The sequence below is a fragment of the Pungitius pungitius genome, chromosome 15, assembly GCF_949316345.1.
Source record: "Pungitius pungitius chromosome 15, fPunPun2.1, whole genome shotgun sequence".
NCBI classification, from domain to species: domain Eukaryota; kingdom Metazoa; phylum Chordata; class Actinopteri; order Perciformes; family Gasterosteidae; genus Pungitius; species Pungitius pungitius.
The window spans coordinates 16,339,361-16,352,719 of NC_084914.1; the positions used below are offsets into that span (position 1 = coordinate 16,339,361).

Below are 13,359 nucleotides of genomic sequence, written 5' to 3' on the forward strand. Positions count from 1 at the left end.
TGGACCAACTTTGTTGCTGTGGCGACGACATATTCACATGAAAGTTCAAGCACATCTTCTGCGCCTCGGCAGACTCCAAAACTCTTGAAAACCTCTGTGAGTATCCTACGTGATGACCTTTACAGACGTGATGTGCAGTTTTGGATCAAAAGTGAAAAATTGCCTCCATTGCGCCCCCTGGAAGATTTTGACGAAGCCCCGCCCGCACCCTGTTTGACCGACAAGTCCGCTGATTTTTTACCAAATGTATTAAAGGGAGACTTAAAAAAGTCTCTGAGGAATTTTCTCTAAAACAAACAGGAAGGCAGTTATAATTTTTTTAGTGTGAATATTTCCTGTATTTTTGGCGGAGAGTGACCGATCCTATTTCAGTGAGTTTTCGAATTCTCAAACCCATCAGAAGGTTTAGCTCTCCTGGTAAGAAACCGCCCCCCGATCCTATGGTCGTGAGATCGTGTCCCGGCGAAATCAATTTTTTTTTTTTTTCCTCCTCTTTTTAAACGCGTGTCTTCTGATCTAACGAACAAAATGATTCAGTTTACTCTCCTTGCTGAGGTTATGGACTTTGTACACTTAAGAGCAGGTATGTCAAACTCGTTTCAGTTTAAGGCCAGAAACTGCTCCGTGGCCGCGCATACAGCTGACAGAAGAAGGTAAGGCTGATGCAGGACAGCTGGCTCACGGCGCAGCCGTTTGGCAGCGTGTCGCGGGTTTGACATATCTAACCTAGACAAATAACACGGACAGTTCAATATATTTACATCTGGATTTAAATACACGTATTCTGCAACATACGGGTGGAGATGCAAACACGTTTGGTGATGTAAATAGATGTTACGGGGAAATTTTAAGTTAAAGAACTTCATCACCCAGAATTCCCTATTCTTGGTTGACGGACATGCGCAGACTACGTGCGCACAGCCGCGCACGTAGTCTGCGCATGTTCCGGTTTTGTGTTGAACAGGCAAAGTATCACCGCTCCGTATTTTAAACTGCTAACTACACACCTATACTTCAGGAACTATTACTACTATGTGGATGTAAGCAAAGTGTTCTCATTCCCTCTTGGATGTGTGCAGCCAGTGAGGTACGTTTTGTTTAAGGGCTTGTTATATCTGCTCGACGGCACGGACAGCTAACTGGGATAGCGAGTGGAGCTAGCGGCTGCCGGATGGAGCAGCCAGTCAGCCAGCTTGCTAACTACACACCGGTGCTTACGTCCACATGTACTCAACGAAGTGGAAACGCCTTTGACGGTGAGTGATTACGTTTTCCTTGTGCGTTCTCCAGTCTCACCCAGCATACGTCTTTTAGCTAAGCTAACTACGGTAGCTTTACAGCGTCAAAAGACACCTCTTCACGCTATTAACGCCACTTTGTTTACGTTTCCGTGTGCCCTAAATAACTTGGCCCGATTGAATCACTTTATTTACACACTTTGAGTAGAACCGTGCTCGCAGCAGCTAACTTAACTACTTTGTTGTTTAACTTCATTGTCTATAATCTGCCCGCAGCGTGCAGCCGGGCGCAGCTAAATGACACGTAATGTATTGTGCGTCTTCAATGCTTTTCAATATGTTATATATTTATTGCCTTCACAATGAGCATGAATCTAACATTAAATGATATGATTAATATGCCCCTCATTCCACAGAAATAATATACACACGTCAAGCTCATTATGGAGTTGAAACAACAAATTACTAAACTGTAAACAGTTAATATAAGAGAAAAAAATATTGTAATCAAGATAAATGTTTTCAAAACGTGTGATTAACTAGTCAATTGTCTATAATCTGTTGACAGCCATAATCGTATTCTGATAATACACGTTGGTGCTCAAATATTTTCAGATGGCCCGTGCAAAGTCATGCCACCAGTCTGAGGACATCACTGGGAATGGCACATGGGACACGTGGCTTTCAACTCCAGCGAGGTGGGAAAGCATTTCTTTATGTATATTTTGTTCTGTCTGCATAATTGTAAAAGACTTCTTCCCGCATTCGTACAACAGCATTCCATATCGTGTGACTGTCGATGGATGTAATAATTTGGCCTTCTTTTTTTCTTCCACCACACGGCACAGGTGGGCTTCACCGCGGGCAATCGTGGCAAAGACCCAAGTCGACTGGACCACAGCGGAAAATGATCCTTCCAGAGAAGAAGTTATTTACTTCTACAACGAATGGAAGAGTTACAACTTCCAGATGACAGCTCTCCGCTCATCCTTCTGGGCAACTTGAACATCCGACAGAACTTATGTGACCTACTGCGTTTATTTTCTCCTTTAGCTCTCATTTAAGTATTAAAATTCGCTGTATTTTTGCAAGAGAGGCACCAATCCTATTTGAGTGACGTTTCGAATGTGAAATTGTATTGGACCATATAGGTCATCTGCAGAGCGTTGGCCCCTGGCGCAGTAAACCAGGGTTTGATTCTTGGCATGCACAAGACTCCTCATGTGACTTAAAATGAATCCAGAATGCAATATTTGTTCAGTATGCAAGGGCAGTGATTTATTTAGTCATGTTTGGTCATGTTTTGGTTTTTTTACATGACAATATGGTTTGGTACATGCTGAGTTAATGAATATACATTCTAAAGTGCAATGTCCATATGTGAATAAGAGTTGTATACGTTTATCATAGTCAACATGGTGTGGAAATATCCCTTATGTAGTTGGTCAATGGGAACTATAGTAGGCAGTAATAACAGCTAAGGTAATTACAGGTGGATATTTCTGGGAATTAACCTTGATTGAGACTGCATCTATGATATCTAAGATATACAGGACAAGAATAATGCACTGGATGTGTATATGTGTTGAATCAATTATACAGACGCAAACTGGAGAACGAGACAAGTGTTGCTGTGATACTTATTGTGGTCATCGTGCCCGAGACCCGTAACAATTACTCCGCAGGTCTTTTGCAGCGGGGCAACAGCCCGGCGTCGGTGGATTCCGTTCGCGAGGCCGCAGATTCAGGTTTGAATGGCAGCCCCGAGAGTGATTCGTTTAGTCTCTTTAGTCTTTTTTGACCCGCGAGCCCGGCCGACCGCCGCCCCACCCCGACGCGCGAGAATCGGCGAAGGCCCGTTCATCGCTGCTTGCAGCTTTAATTATTATTATTTCACCACTTCAATCGCACTTTTGGGGCCTTTGCCATGTTCAAAAACTCTTGAATTTTTGCGTGCGCTTCAGAAGTGCGAAAAATTTATATATTCTTGGGGTCGCGCAATTTGGCGATGAAAAAAAGTGCTCTCTAGCGCCCCCTAAAGTGCTGCCTCTGGGGACATTTTTGTCCACTTTTACGGATTGACTTGAAATTTTGCACACAGGTGCTCTTGGATGTGCTCTACAAAAAAGTCAATCATGGTATGCAAATGCGCCTACCGTTTTATGTCCGCCATTTTGAATTTTGTGAAAAACACGTTTTTGCGAACTCCTCCCAGACGCTTGGTCCGATTTTGACGAAATCTTCACCAAAATGATCATTGGCTCAAAGCCATCAAAAGTTATTAAAAGCTTGTTGATATCTCATTGGGTTTTTAATTGATGGACCAATCAATTTGTCGGGGGTGTGGCCTAAAAAGGAAAGAACAATAACCTAAAAAGTAAAAGGCCTGTCGCCACCAAATCTTTAGGACATGTTCACATTGGGTCCTAGAACTTCCCCTGAGAATTAAAAAAAAATCGAACATTAGGGGGCGCTATGGTGATTTACTGTATTTTGGCCTTTTTTTCGCAATTTCCACCGTATTTTGGTTTTACAAACGAACGAACTCCTCAGAGAGTTTAAATCCGATCGATTTCAAAATCGGGCAAGTTGATCCTGACCCCCTTGGGGTCAAAAGTTATTAAAATCAAGAGTTTTCATAAAACTACCTGGCCGTGAGCTTGCGTGCAGTTTGGACGATTTTTGACGATTTTTCTCAAAAATGTAAAATGGTATAACTCCAAGGAACATTGATATTTCTGGCTATAAATGTATATTCATGATGCTTGTGTAGGCCTTTAAGTAATGCCATGCAGTGATTTTCGAAAAAGTATAGCGCCACCTATTGGCTTAGGTCAATGCAAAGTTTCTACATTTACATGTCCATTTCCTAGCCCTTTAATGTGATCAACTTCAAATCTGGGAATATAAGACGTAAGACGGTGACGATGGCTCACAGTGAGAATTGGGAGTTTTGGACCAACTTTGTTGCTGTGACGACGTCATCTTTGCATGAAAGTTCAAGCACATCTTCTGAGCCTCGGCACACTCCAAAACTCTTGAAAACCTCTGTGAGTATCCTACGTGATGACCTTTACAGACCTGATGTGCAGTTTTGGATCAAAAGTGAAAAATTGCCTCCATTGCGCCCCCTGGAAGATTTTGACGAAGCCCCGCCCGCACCCTGTTTGACCGACAAGTCCGCTGATTTTTTACCAAATGTATTAAAGGGAGACTTAAAAAAGTCTCTGAGGAATTTTCTCTAAAACAAACAGGAAGGCAGTTATAATTTTTTTAGTGTGAATATTACCTCAATTTTTGGCGGAGAGTGACCAATCCTATTTCAGTGACTTTTCGAATTCTCACATCCATCTGGAAGAATAGCTCAGTGAGTAAGGTGTTGGCCCCCCGATGCAATGGTCGTGAGATCGACTCCCGACGAGATCATACTTTTTTTTTTTTTCTTCTTTTTTTAAACGTGTGTCCGGCTGATCTAACGGACAAAATGATTCAGTTTACTCTCCTTGCTGAGGTTATTAAATAACTGTACACGTTAGAGCAGCTGTGTCACACTCGTTTCAGCCACATACGGCTGCTGGGCACAGCTGCCGTATGTGTGGAGCTGGCGTTGCAGCCCGGTACGGTCTGGACGGTGCAGCCGTTCGCCAGCGTGTCGCGAGTTTGACACATCTAACCTAGAAAAATAACACGGACAGTTCAATATATTTACATCTGAATTTAAATACACGTATTCTGCCACATACGGGTGGAGATGCAAACACGTTTTGGGATTTTACTAGATGTTACGGGGAACTGTTACGTTAAAGAACTCAATTACCCAGCAGTCTTTGTTGACGGACATGCGCAGAGTAGAGGGCGGCTCGTAGTGTCGCGTGAGTTAATGCTGTTATCGCGAGAGGTCGCCATTGAAGCCCCGGCGTTGAACAGCTGCAGCTCGTATCAAGTCCGTATTTTATATTTTAAACTGCTAGCTACACACCTATGCTTAAATCCAAACGGACTAAACCAAGTGGAAACGCTTTGGTAGGTGAGTGATGACTTTTTCCTTGTGCGTTCTTCAGTCTTACCCACTTAAATAGCGGGGATACTGTAAACATGCTAACACTAATTCGGTGCTATTAGCTGCTTAAGGGACGTCCCGTCACAAACATCTCTTTTTTTCCGCGTCTCCGGCTGATCTAACGAACAAAGTGGTTCAGATTACTCTATTTGCTGAGGTTATTGACTTAAATAACTACACTTTAGAGCAGATTTGTCACACTAATTTGAGTTTACTGCCGGCTGTGGCTGCTGTGCACTATTTAGCACAGCCCAGGGCAGCCTATGCTATGCTTGAAGAACATCAACTAGCATACGTATTTTGTTCCTGTAAAGCTAACTACGGTAGCTTCACGGGAATAAAAGACCCCTCTTCACGCTATTAGCGCCACTTTGTTTACGTTTCCGTGTGCCCTAAATAACTTGGCCCGATTGAATCACTTTATTTACACACTACTACTCGCAGCAGCTAACTAACTACTTTGTTGTTTAAAAGCGTCAGCTAAATGACACGTAATGTAATGTGCGTCTTCAATGCTTTTCAATGTTATATATTTATTTCCTTCACAATGAGCATGAATCTAACATTAAATGATATGATTAATATGCCCCTCATTCCAATGAAATAATATACACACGTCAAGCTCATTATGGAGTTGAAACAACAAATTACTAAACTGTAAACAGTTAATATAAGAGAAAAAAATATTGTTATCAAGATAAATGTTTTACAAAATGTGTGATTAACTAGTTAATTGTCTATAATCTGTTGACAGCCCTAATCGTATTCTGATAATACATGTTGGTGCTCAAATACTTTCAGATGCCACGTGCAAAGTCATGCCACCATCAATGGGAATGGCACATTGGACACGTGGCTTTCAACTCCAGCGAGGTGGGAAAGCATTTCTTTATGTATATTTTGTTCTGTCTGCATAATTGTAAAACACAGACACCCAACTAATTCTCTACTTCCCCGACTCGGACACTCAGGTGGCGGCACGGATCTCTGCATGTCTGACTGACATCTCCCAGTGGATGTCCGCCCATCACCTGAAGATCAACCCCGACAAGACTGAACTACTTCTCTTCCCTGGAAAAAACTCGCCCACTCAGGACCTGACTGTTAACTTTGGCGAACACCGTTAACATCAGGAGAATACGACCCCTTCTCACTCAGAAGGCGGCGCAGGTACAGATTCAGGCTCTTGTCATCTCTCGCCTCGACTACTGTAACTCTCTGCTGGCGGGTCTCCCTGCTACCGCCATACGACCACTGCAGCTCATCCAGAATGCAGCAGCTCGACTGGTCTTCAACCTTCTGAAATACTCCCACACCACACCGCTTCTCCGTTCTCTTCATTGGTTACTAGTGGCTCCCCGCATCCAGTTCAAAGCATTGGTACTGACGTACCACGCTGTGAATGGATCGGGACCAGTCTACATCCGGGACATGGTTAAACCCTACATCCCAACCCACACACTCCGATCTGCATCTGCCACGCTGCTTGTTCCTCCCTCACTGAGAGAAAAGCACTCGACGAGATCGCGACTCTTTGCTGTCCTGGCTCCCAGATGGTGGAACGAGCTCTCTGATGACATCAGGACTGCAGAGAGCCTCTCCATCTTCCGTCGAAAACTCAAGACACACCTTTTTAGACTCTACCTTGACTAAAACACTAGCAAACCGTAGCACTAACAAATGGTAGCACTTAAATTGTACTTATAATGCCACTTATCTTTAACATGTTTTGAAACTGCTTAGTTAATAAAAAATGTACTTTCTTGTTACTTGTTCTTCTGAGTTTGTATCTCTATGTGGAAATGCACTTATTGTACGTCGCTTTGGATAAAAGCGTCAGCTAAATGACATGTAATGTAAAAGCCTTCTTCCTGTGTTCTTACAACAGCATTCCATTACATATCGATGTAATAATTTGGCCTTCTTTTTTTCTTCCAGCACACGGCACAGGTTGGCGTCACAATCATGGCAAAGTTGACTGGACCACAGCGGAAAATGATCCTTCCAGAGAAGAAGTTATTTACTTCTACAACGAATGGAAGAGTTACAACTTCCAGATGACAGCTCGCCGCTCATCCTTCTGGGCAACTTGAACATCCGACAGAACTTATGTGACCTACTGCGTTTATTTTCTCCTTTAGCTCTCATTTAAGTATTAAAATTCGCTGTATTTTTGCAAGAGAGGCACCAATCCTATTTGAGTGACGTTTCGATTGTGAAATTGTATTGGACCATATAGGTCATCTGCAGAGCGTTGGCCCCTGGCGCAGTAAACCAGGGTTTGATTCTTGGCATGCACAAGACTCCTCATGTGACTTTAAATGAATCCAGAATGCAATATTTGTTCAGTATGCAAGGGCAGTGATTTATTTAGTCATGTTTGGTCATGTTTTGGTTTTTTTACATGACAATATGGTTTGGTACATGCTGAGTTAATGAATATACATTCTAAAGTGCAATGTCCATATGTGAATAAGAGTTGTATACGTTTATCATAGTCAACATGGTGTGGAAATATCCCTTATGTAGTTGGTCAATGGGAACTATAGTAGGCCGTAATAACAGCTAAGGTAATTACAGGTGGATATTTCTGGGAATTAACCTTAAATGAGACTGCATTTATGATATCTAAGATATACAGGACAAGAAAAATGCACTGGATGTGTATATGTGTTGAATCAATTATACAGACGCAAACTGGAGAACGAGACAAGTGTTGCTGTGATACTTATTGTGGTCATCGTGCCCGAGACCCGTAACAATTACTCTGCAGGTCTCTTGCAGCTCGGCAACAGCCTGGTGTCGGTGGATTCCGTTCGCGAGGCCGCAGATTCAGGTTTGAATGGCAGCCCCGAGAGTGATTTGTTTAGTCTCTTTAGTCTTTTTTGACCCGCGAGCCCGGCCGACCGCCGCCCCGCCCCGACGTGCGAGAATAGGCGAAGGCCCGTTCATCGCTGCTTGCAGCTTTAATTAGGGCCTGAGCCGACTGAAAGTCGGGCGAAAGCCCTATTGAAATTGCAAGAATTCTTCTTATTATTATTATTATTCTTATTATTTCACCACTTCAATCGCACTTTTGGGGCCTTTGCCATGTTCAAAAACTCTTGAATTTTTGCGTGCGCTTCAGAAGTGCGAAAAATTTATATATTCTTGGGGTCGCGCAATTTGGCGATGAAAAAAAGTGCTCTCTAGCGCCCCCTAAAGTGCTGCCTCTGGGGACATTTTTGTCCACTTTTACGGATTGACTTGAAATTTTGCACACAGGTGCTCTTGGATGTGCTCTACAAAAAAGTCAATCATGGTATGCAAATGCGCCTACCGTTTTATGGCCGCCATTTTGAATTTTGTGAAAAACACGTTTTTGCGAACTCCTCCCAGACGCTTCGTCCGATTTTGACGAAATCTTCACCAAAATGATCATTGGCTCAATGCCATCAAAAGTTATCAAAAGCTTGTTGATATCTAATTTAGTTTTTAATTGATGGACCAATCAAGTTGTCGGGGGTGTGGCCTAAAAAGGAAAGACCAATAACTTTAAAAGTAAAAGGCCTGTCGCCACCAAATCTTTAGGGCATGTTCACATTGGGTTGTAGAACTTCCCCTGAGAATTAAAAAAAAATCGAACATTAGGGGGCGCTATGGTGATTTACTGTATTTTGGCCTTTTTTTCGCAATTTCCACCGTATTTTGGTTTTACAAACGAACGAACTCCTCCGAGAGTTTAAATCCGATCGATTTCAAAATCGGGCCAGTTGATCCTGACCCCCTTGGGGTCAAAAGTTATTAAAATCAAGAGTTTTCATAAAACTACCTGGGCGTGAGCTTGCGTGCAGTTTGGACGATTTTTGACGATTTTCCTCAAATATGTAAAATGGTATAACTCCAAGGAACATTGATATTTCTGGCTAGAAATTTTAATTCATGATGCTTGTGTAGGCCTATAAGTATTGCCATGAAAAGATTTTCGAAAAAGTATAGCGCCACCTATTGGCCTAGGTCAATGCGAAATTTCTACACTCAGATGTCCATTTCATAGCCCTTTAATCTGATCCACTTCAAATCTGGGGATATAAGCCTTAGTACTGTGATGATTGGTCACCGTGAATATTGGGAGTTTTGGACAAACTTTGTTGCCGTGACGACGCCATCCTCGCATGAAAGTTCGAGCACATCTTCTGAGCCTTGGCAAACTCCAAAACTCTTGAAAACCTCTGTGAGTGTCCTTAGTGATGGTCTTTACAGACTTGATGTGGAGTTTTGGATCAAAAGTTAATAATTGCCTCCATTGCGCCCCCTGGAAGTTTTCGACGAAGCGGCGCCGGCACTCTGTTTGACTTACAAGTACGGTGGTTTTTGAGAAAATGTATTACAGAGAGACTTAAAAGAGTCTCTGAGGACTATGCTCCAAAACAAACAGGAAGTCAGTTATAACTCTATTAGTGTGAATATTCCCTGTAGATTTGAAAGAGAGTCACCAATCCTATTTGAGGGACGTTTCGAAGTATAAAATTGTATCAGAGCAGATAGCTCATCTGTAGAGCACTCGGCCCCCGGCGCTGGAGATGCGGGTTCGATTCCCAGCACGGCAGATCTTTTTATTTTCACCTCTATTTCGGTTTTGCACTTTGTACATCGCCACAACTTATTTAATAAGACTCCTGATGTGACTTAAAATGTATTTAATGAATCCAGGATGTAATATTTGTTCAGTATGCAGGAGCAGTGATTTAATTTGTCATGTTTAGTTTTTTTACATGAGAATATGGTTCGGTACATGCTGAGTTAATGCGAACAGCTGACGTGGGGCGCTTGTGGTAGCGGGGCAGCTAACAGACACTTTAATATAATTACATCTATGGTTTAAATACTCGTATTCTGCCACATACTGGTGGAGATGCAAACACGTTTACTCTGCGATCTCCATAAACTGTCTCTGCTCTGCTCACTGAAGCAAAAGTCTCTGAGGACTATGCTCTAAAACAAACAGGAAGTCAGTTATAACTCTATTAGTGTGAATATTCCCTGTAGATTTGAAAGAGAGTCACCAATCCTATTTGAGGGACGTTTCGAAGTATAAAATTGTATCAGAGCAGATAGCACATCTGTAGAGCACTCGGCCCCCGGCGCTGGAGATGCGGGTTCGATTCCAGGTGCGGAAGACCTTTTTTTTTCACCTCTATTTCGGTTTTGCACTTTGTACATCGCCTCAAGCTATTTATTAAGACTCCTGATGTGACTTGTCAACTTTTTGCAGGCCTTTTGCAGCTCGGCAGTAGCCTTGTCTTGGTGGATTCCGTTCATGAGACCACAGAGTCAGGTTTGAATGCCAGCCCCGAGAGTGATTTATTTTGTCTCCTTAGTCTCTTTTTGACCCGCGCGCCCGGCCGACCGCCGCCCCACCCCGACGTGCGAGAATAGGCGAAGGCCCGTTCATCGCTGCTTGCAGCTTTAATTATTATTATTTCACCACTTCAATCGCACTTTTGGGGCCTTTGCCATGTTCAAAAACTCTTGAATTTTTGCGTGCGCTTCAGAAGTGCGAAAAATTTATATATTCTTGGGGTCGCGCAATTTGGCGAATTGCGCGAAAAAAGTGCTCTCTAGCGCCCCCTAAAGTGCTGCCTCTGGGGACATTTTTGTCCACTTTTACGGATTGACTTGAAATTTTGCACACAGGTGCTCTTGGATGTGCTCTACAAAAAAGTCAATCATGGTATGCAAATGCGCCTACCGTTTTATGTCCGCCATTTTGAATTTTGTGAAAAACACGTTTTTGCGAACTCCTCCCAGACGCTTGGTCCGATTTTGACGAAATCTTCACCAAAATGATCATTGGCTCAAAGCCATCAAAAGTTATTAAAAGCTTGTTGATATCTCATTGGGTTTTTAATTGATGGACCAATCAATTTGTCGGGGGTGTGGCCTAAAAAGGAAAGAACAATAACCTAAAAAGTAAAAGGCCTGTCGCCACCAAATCTTTAGGACATGTTCACATTGGGTCCTAGAACTTCCCCTGAGAATTAAAAAAAAATCGAACATTAGGGGGCGCTATGGTGATTTACTGTATTTTGGCCTTTTTTTCGCAATTTCCACCGTATTTTGGTTTTACAAACGAACGAACTCCTCAGAGAGTTTAAATCCGATCGATTTCAAAATCGGGCAAGTTGATCCTGACCCCCTTGGGGTCAAAAGTTATTAAAATCAAGAGTTTTCATAAAACTACCTGGCCGTGAGCTTGCGTGCAGTTTGGACGATTTTTGACGATTTTTCTCAAAAATGTAAAATGGTATAACTCCAAGGAACATTGATATTTCTGGCTATAAATGTATATTCATGATGCTTGTGTAGGCCTTTAAGTAATGCCATGCAGTGATTTTCGAAAAAGTATAGCGCCACCTATTGGCTTAGGTCAATGCAAAGTTTCTACATTTACATGTCCATTTCCTAGCCCTTTAATGTGATCAACTTCAAATCTGGGAATATAAGACGTAAGACGGTGACGATGGCTCACAGTGAGAATTGGGAGTTTTGGACCAACTTTGTTGCTGTGACGACGTCATCTTTGCATGAAAGTTCAAGCACATCTTCTGAGCCTCGGCACACTCCAAAACTCTTGAAAACCTCTGTGAGTATCCTACGTGATGACCTTTACAGACCTGATGTGCAGTTTTGGATCAAAAGTGAAAAATTGCCTCCATTGCGCCCCCTGGAAGATTTTGACGAAGCCCCGCCCGCACCCTGTTTGACCGACAAGTCCGCTGATTTTTTACCAAATGTATTAAAGGGAGACTTAAAAAAGTCTCTGAGGAATTTTCTCTAAAACAAACAGGAAGGCAGTTATAATTTTTTTAGTGTGAATATTACCTCAATTTTTGGCGGAGAGTGACCAATCCTATTTCAGTGACTTTTCGAATTCTCACATCCATCTGGAAGAATAGCTCAGTGAGTAAGGTGTTGGCCCCCCGATGCAATGGTCGTGAGATCGACTCCCGACGAGATCATACTTTTTTTTTTTTTCTTCTTTTTTTAAACGTGTGTCCGGCTGATCTAACGGACAAAATGATTCAGTTTACTCTCCTTGCTGAGGTTATTAAATAACTGTACACGTTAGAGCAGCTGTGTCACACTCGTTTCAGCCACATACGGCTGCTGGGCACAGCTGCCGTATGTGTGGAGCTGGCGTTGCAGCCCGGTACGGTCTGGACGGTGCAGCCGTTCGCCAGCGTGTCGCGAGTTTGACACATCTAACCTAGAAAAATAACACGGACAGTTCAATATATTTACATCTGAATTTAAATACACGTATTCTGCCACATACGGGTGGAGATGCAAACACGTTTTGGGATTTTACTAGATGTTACGGGGAACTGTTACGTTAAAGAACTCAATTACCCAGCAGTCTTTGTTGACGGACATGCGCAGAGTAGAGGGCGGCTCGTAGTGTCGCGTGAGTTAATGCTGTTATCGCGAGAGGTCGCCATTGAAGCCCCGGCGTTGAACAGCTGCAGCTCGTATCAAGTCCGTATTTTATATTTTAAACTGCTAGCTACACACCTATGCTTAAATCCAAACGGACTAAACCAAGTGGAAACGCTTTGGTAGGTGAGTGATGACTTTTTCCTTGTGCGTTCTTCAGTCTTACCCACTTAAATAGCGGGGATACTGTAAACATGCTAACACTAATTCGGTGCTATTAGCTGCTTAAGGGACGTCCCGTCACAAACATCTCTTTTTTTCCGCGTCTCCGGCTGATCTAACGAACAAAGTGGTTCAGATTACTCTATTTGCTGAGGTTATTGACTTAAATAACTACACTTTAGAGCAGATTTGTCACACTAATTTGAGTTTACTGCCGGCTGTGGCTGCTGTGCACTATTTAGCACAGCCCAGGGCAGCCTATGCTATGCTTGAAGAACATCAACTAGCATACGTATTTTGTTCCTGTAAAGCTAACTACGGTAGCTTCACGGGAATAAAAGACCCCTCTTCACGCTATTAGCGCCACTTTGTTTACGTTTCCGTGTGCCCTAAATAACTTGGCCCGATTGAATCACTTTATTT

At 42.8% G+C, this 13,359-nt stretch overlaps 1 long non-coding RNA gene across 1 annotated transcript; it reads left to right on the plus strand.

Moving 5' to 3' along the window:
• The first annotated feature begins 508 nt into the window (after positions 1–508).
• On the plus strand, positions 509–7,027 carry LOC134105364 (uncharacterized). Its single transcript, XR_009942497.1, has 3 exons — positions 509–1,256; positions 6,100–6,171; positions 6,270–7,027. It is a non-coding gene; the product is annotated as an uncharacterized LOC134105364 (long non-coding RNA).
• Positions 7,028–13,359: the final 6,332 nt, after the last annotated feature.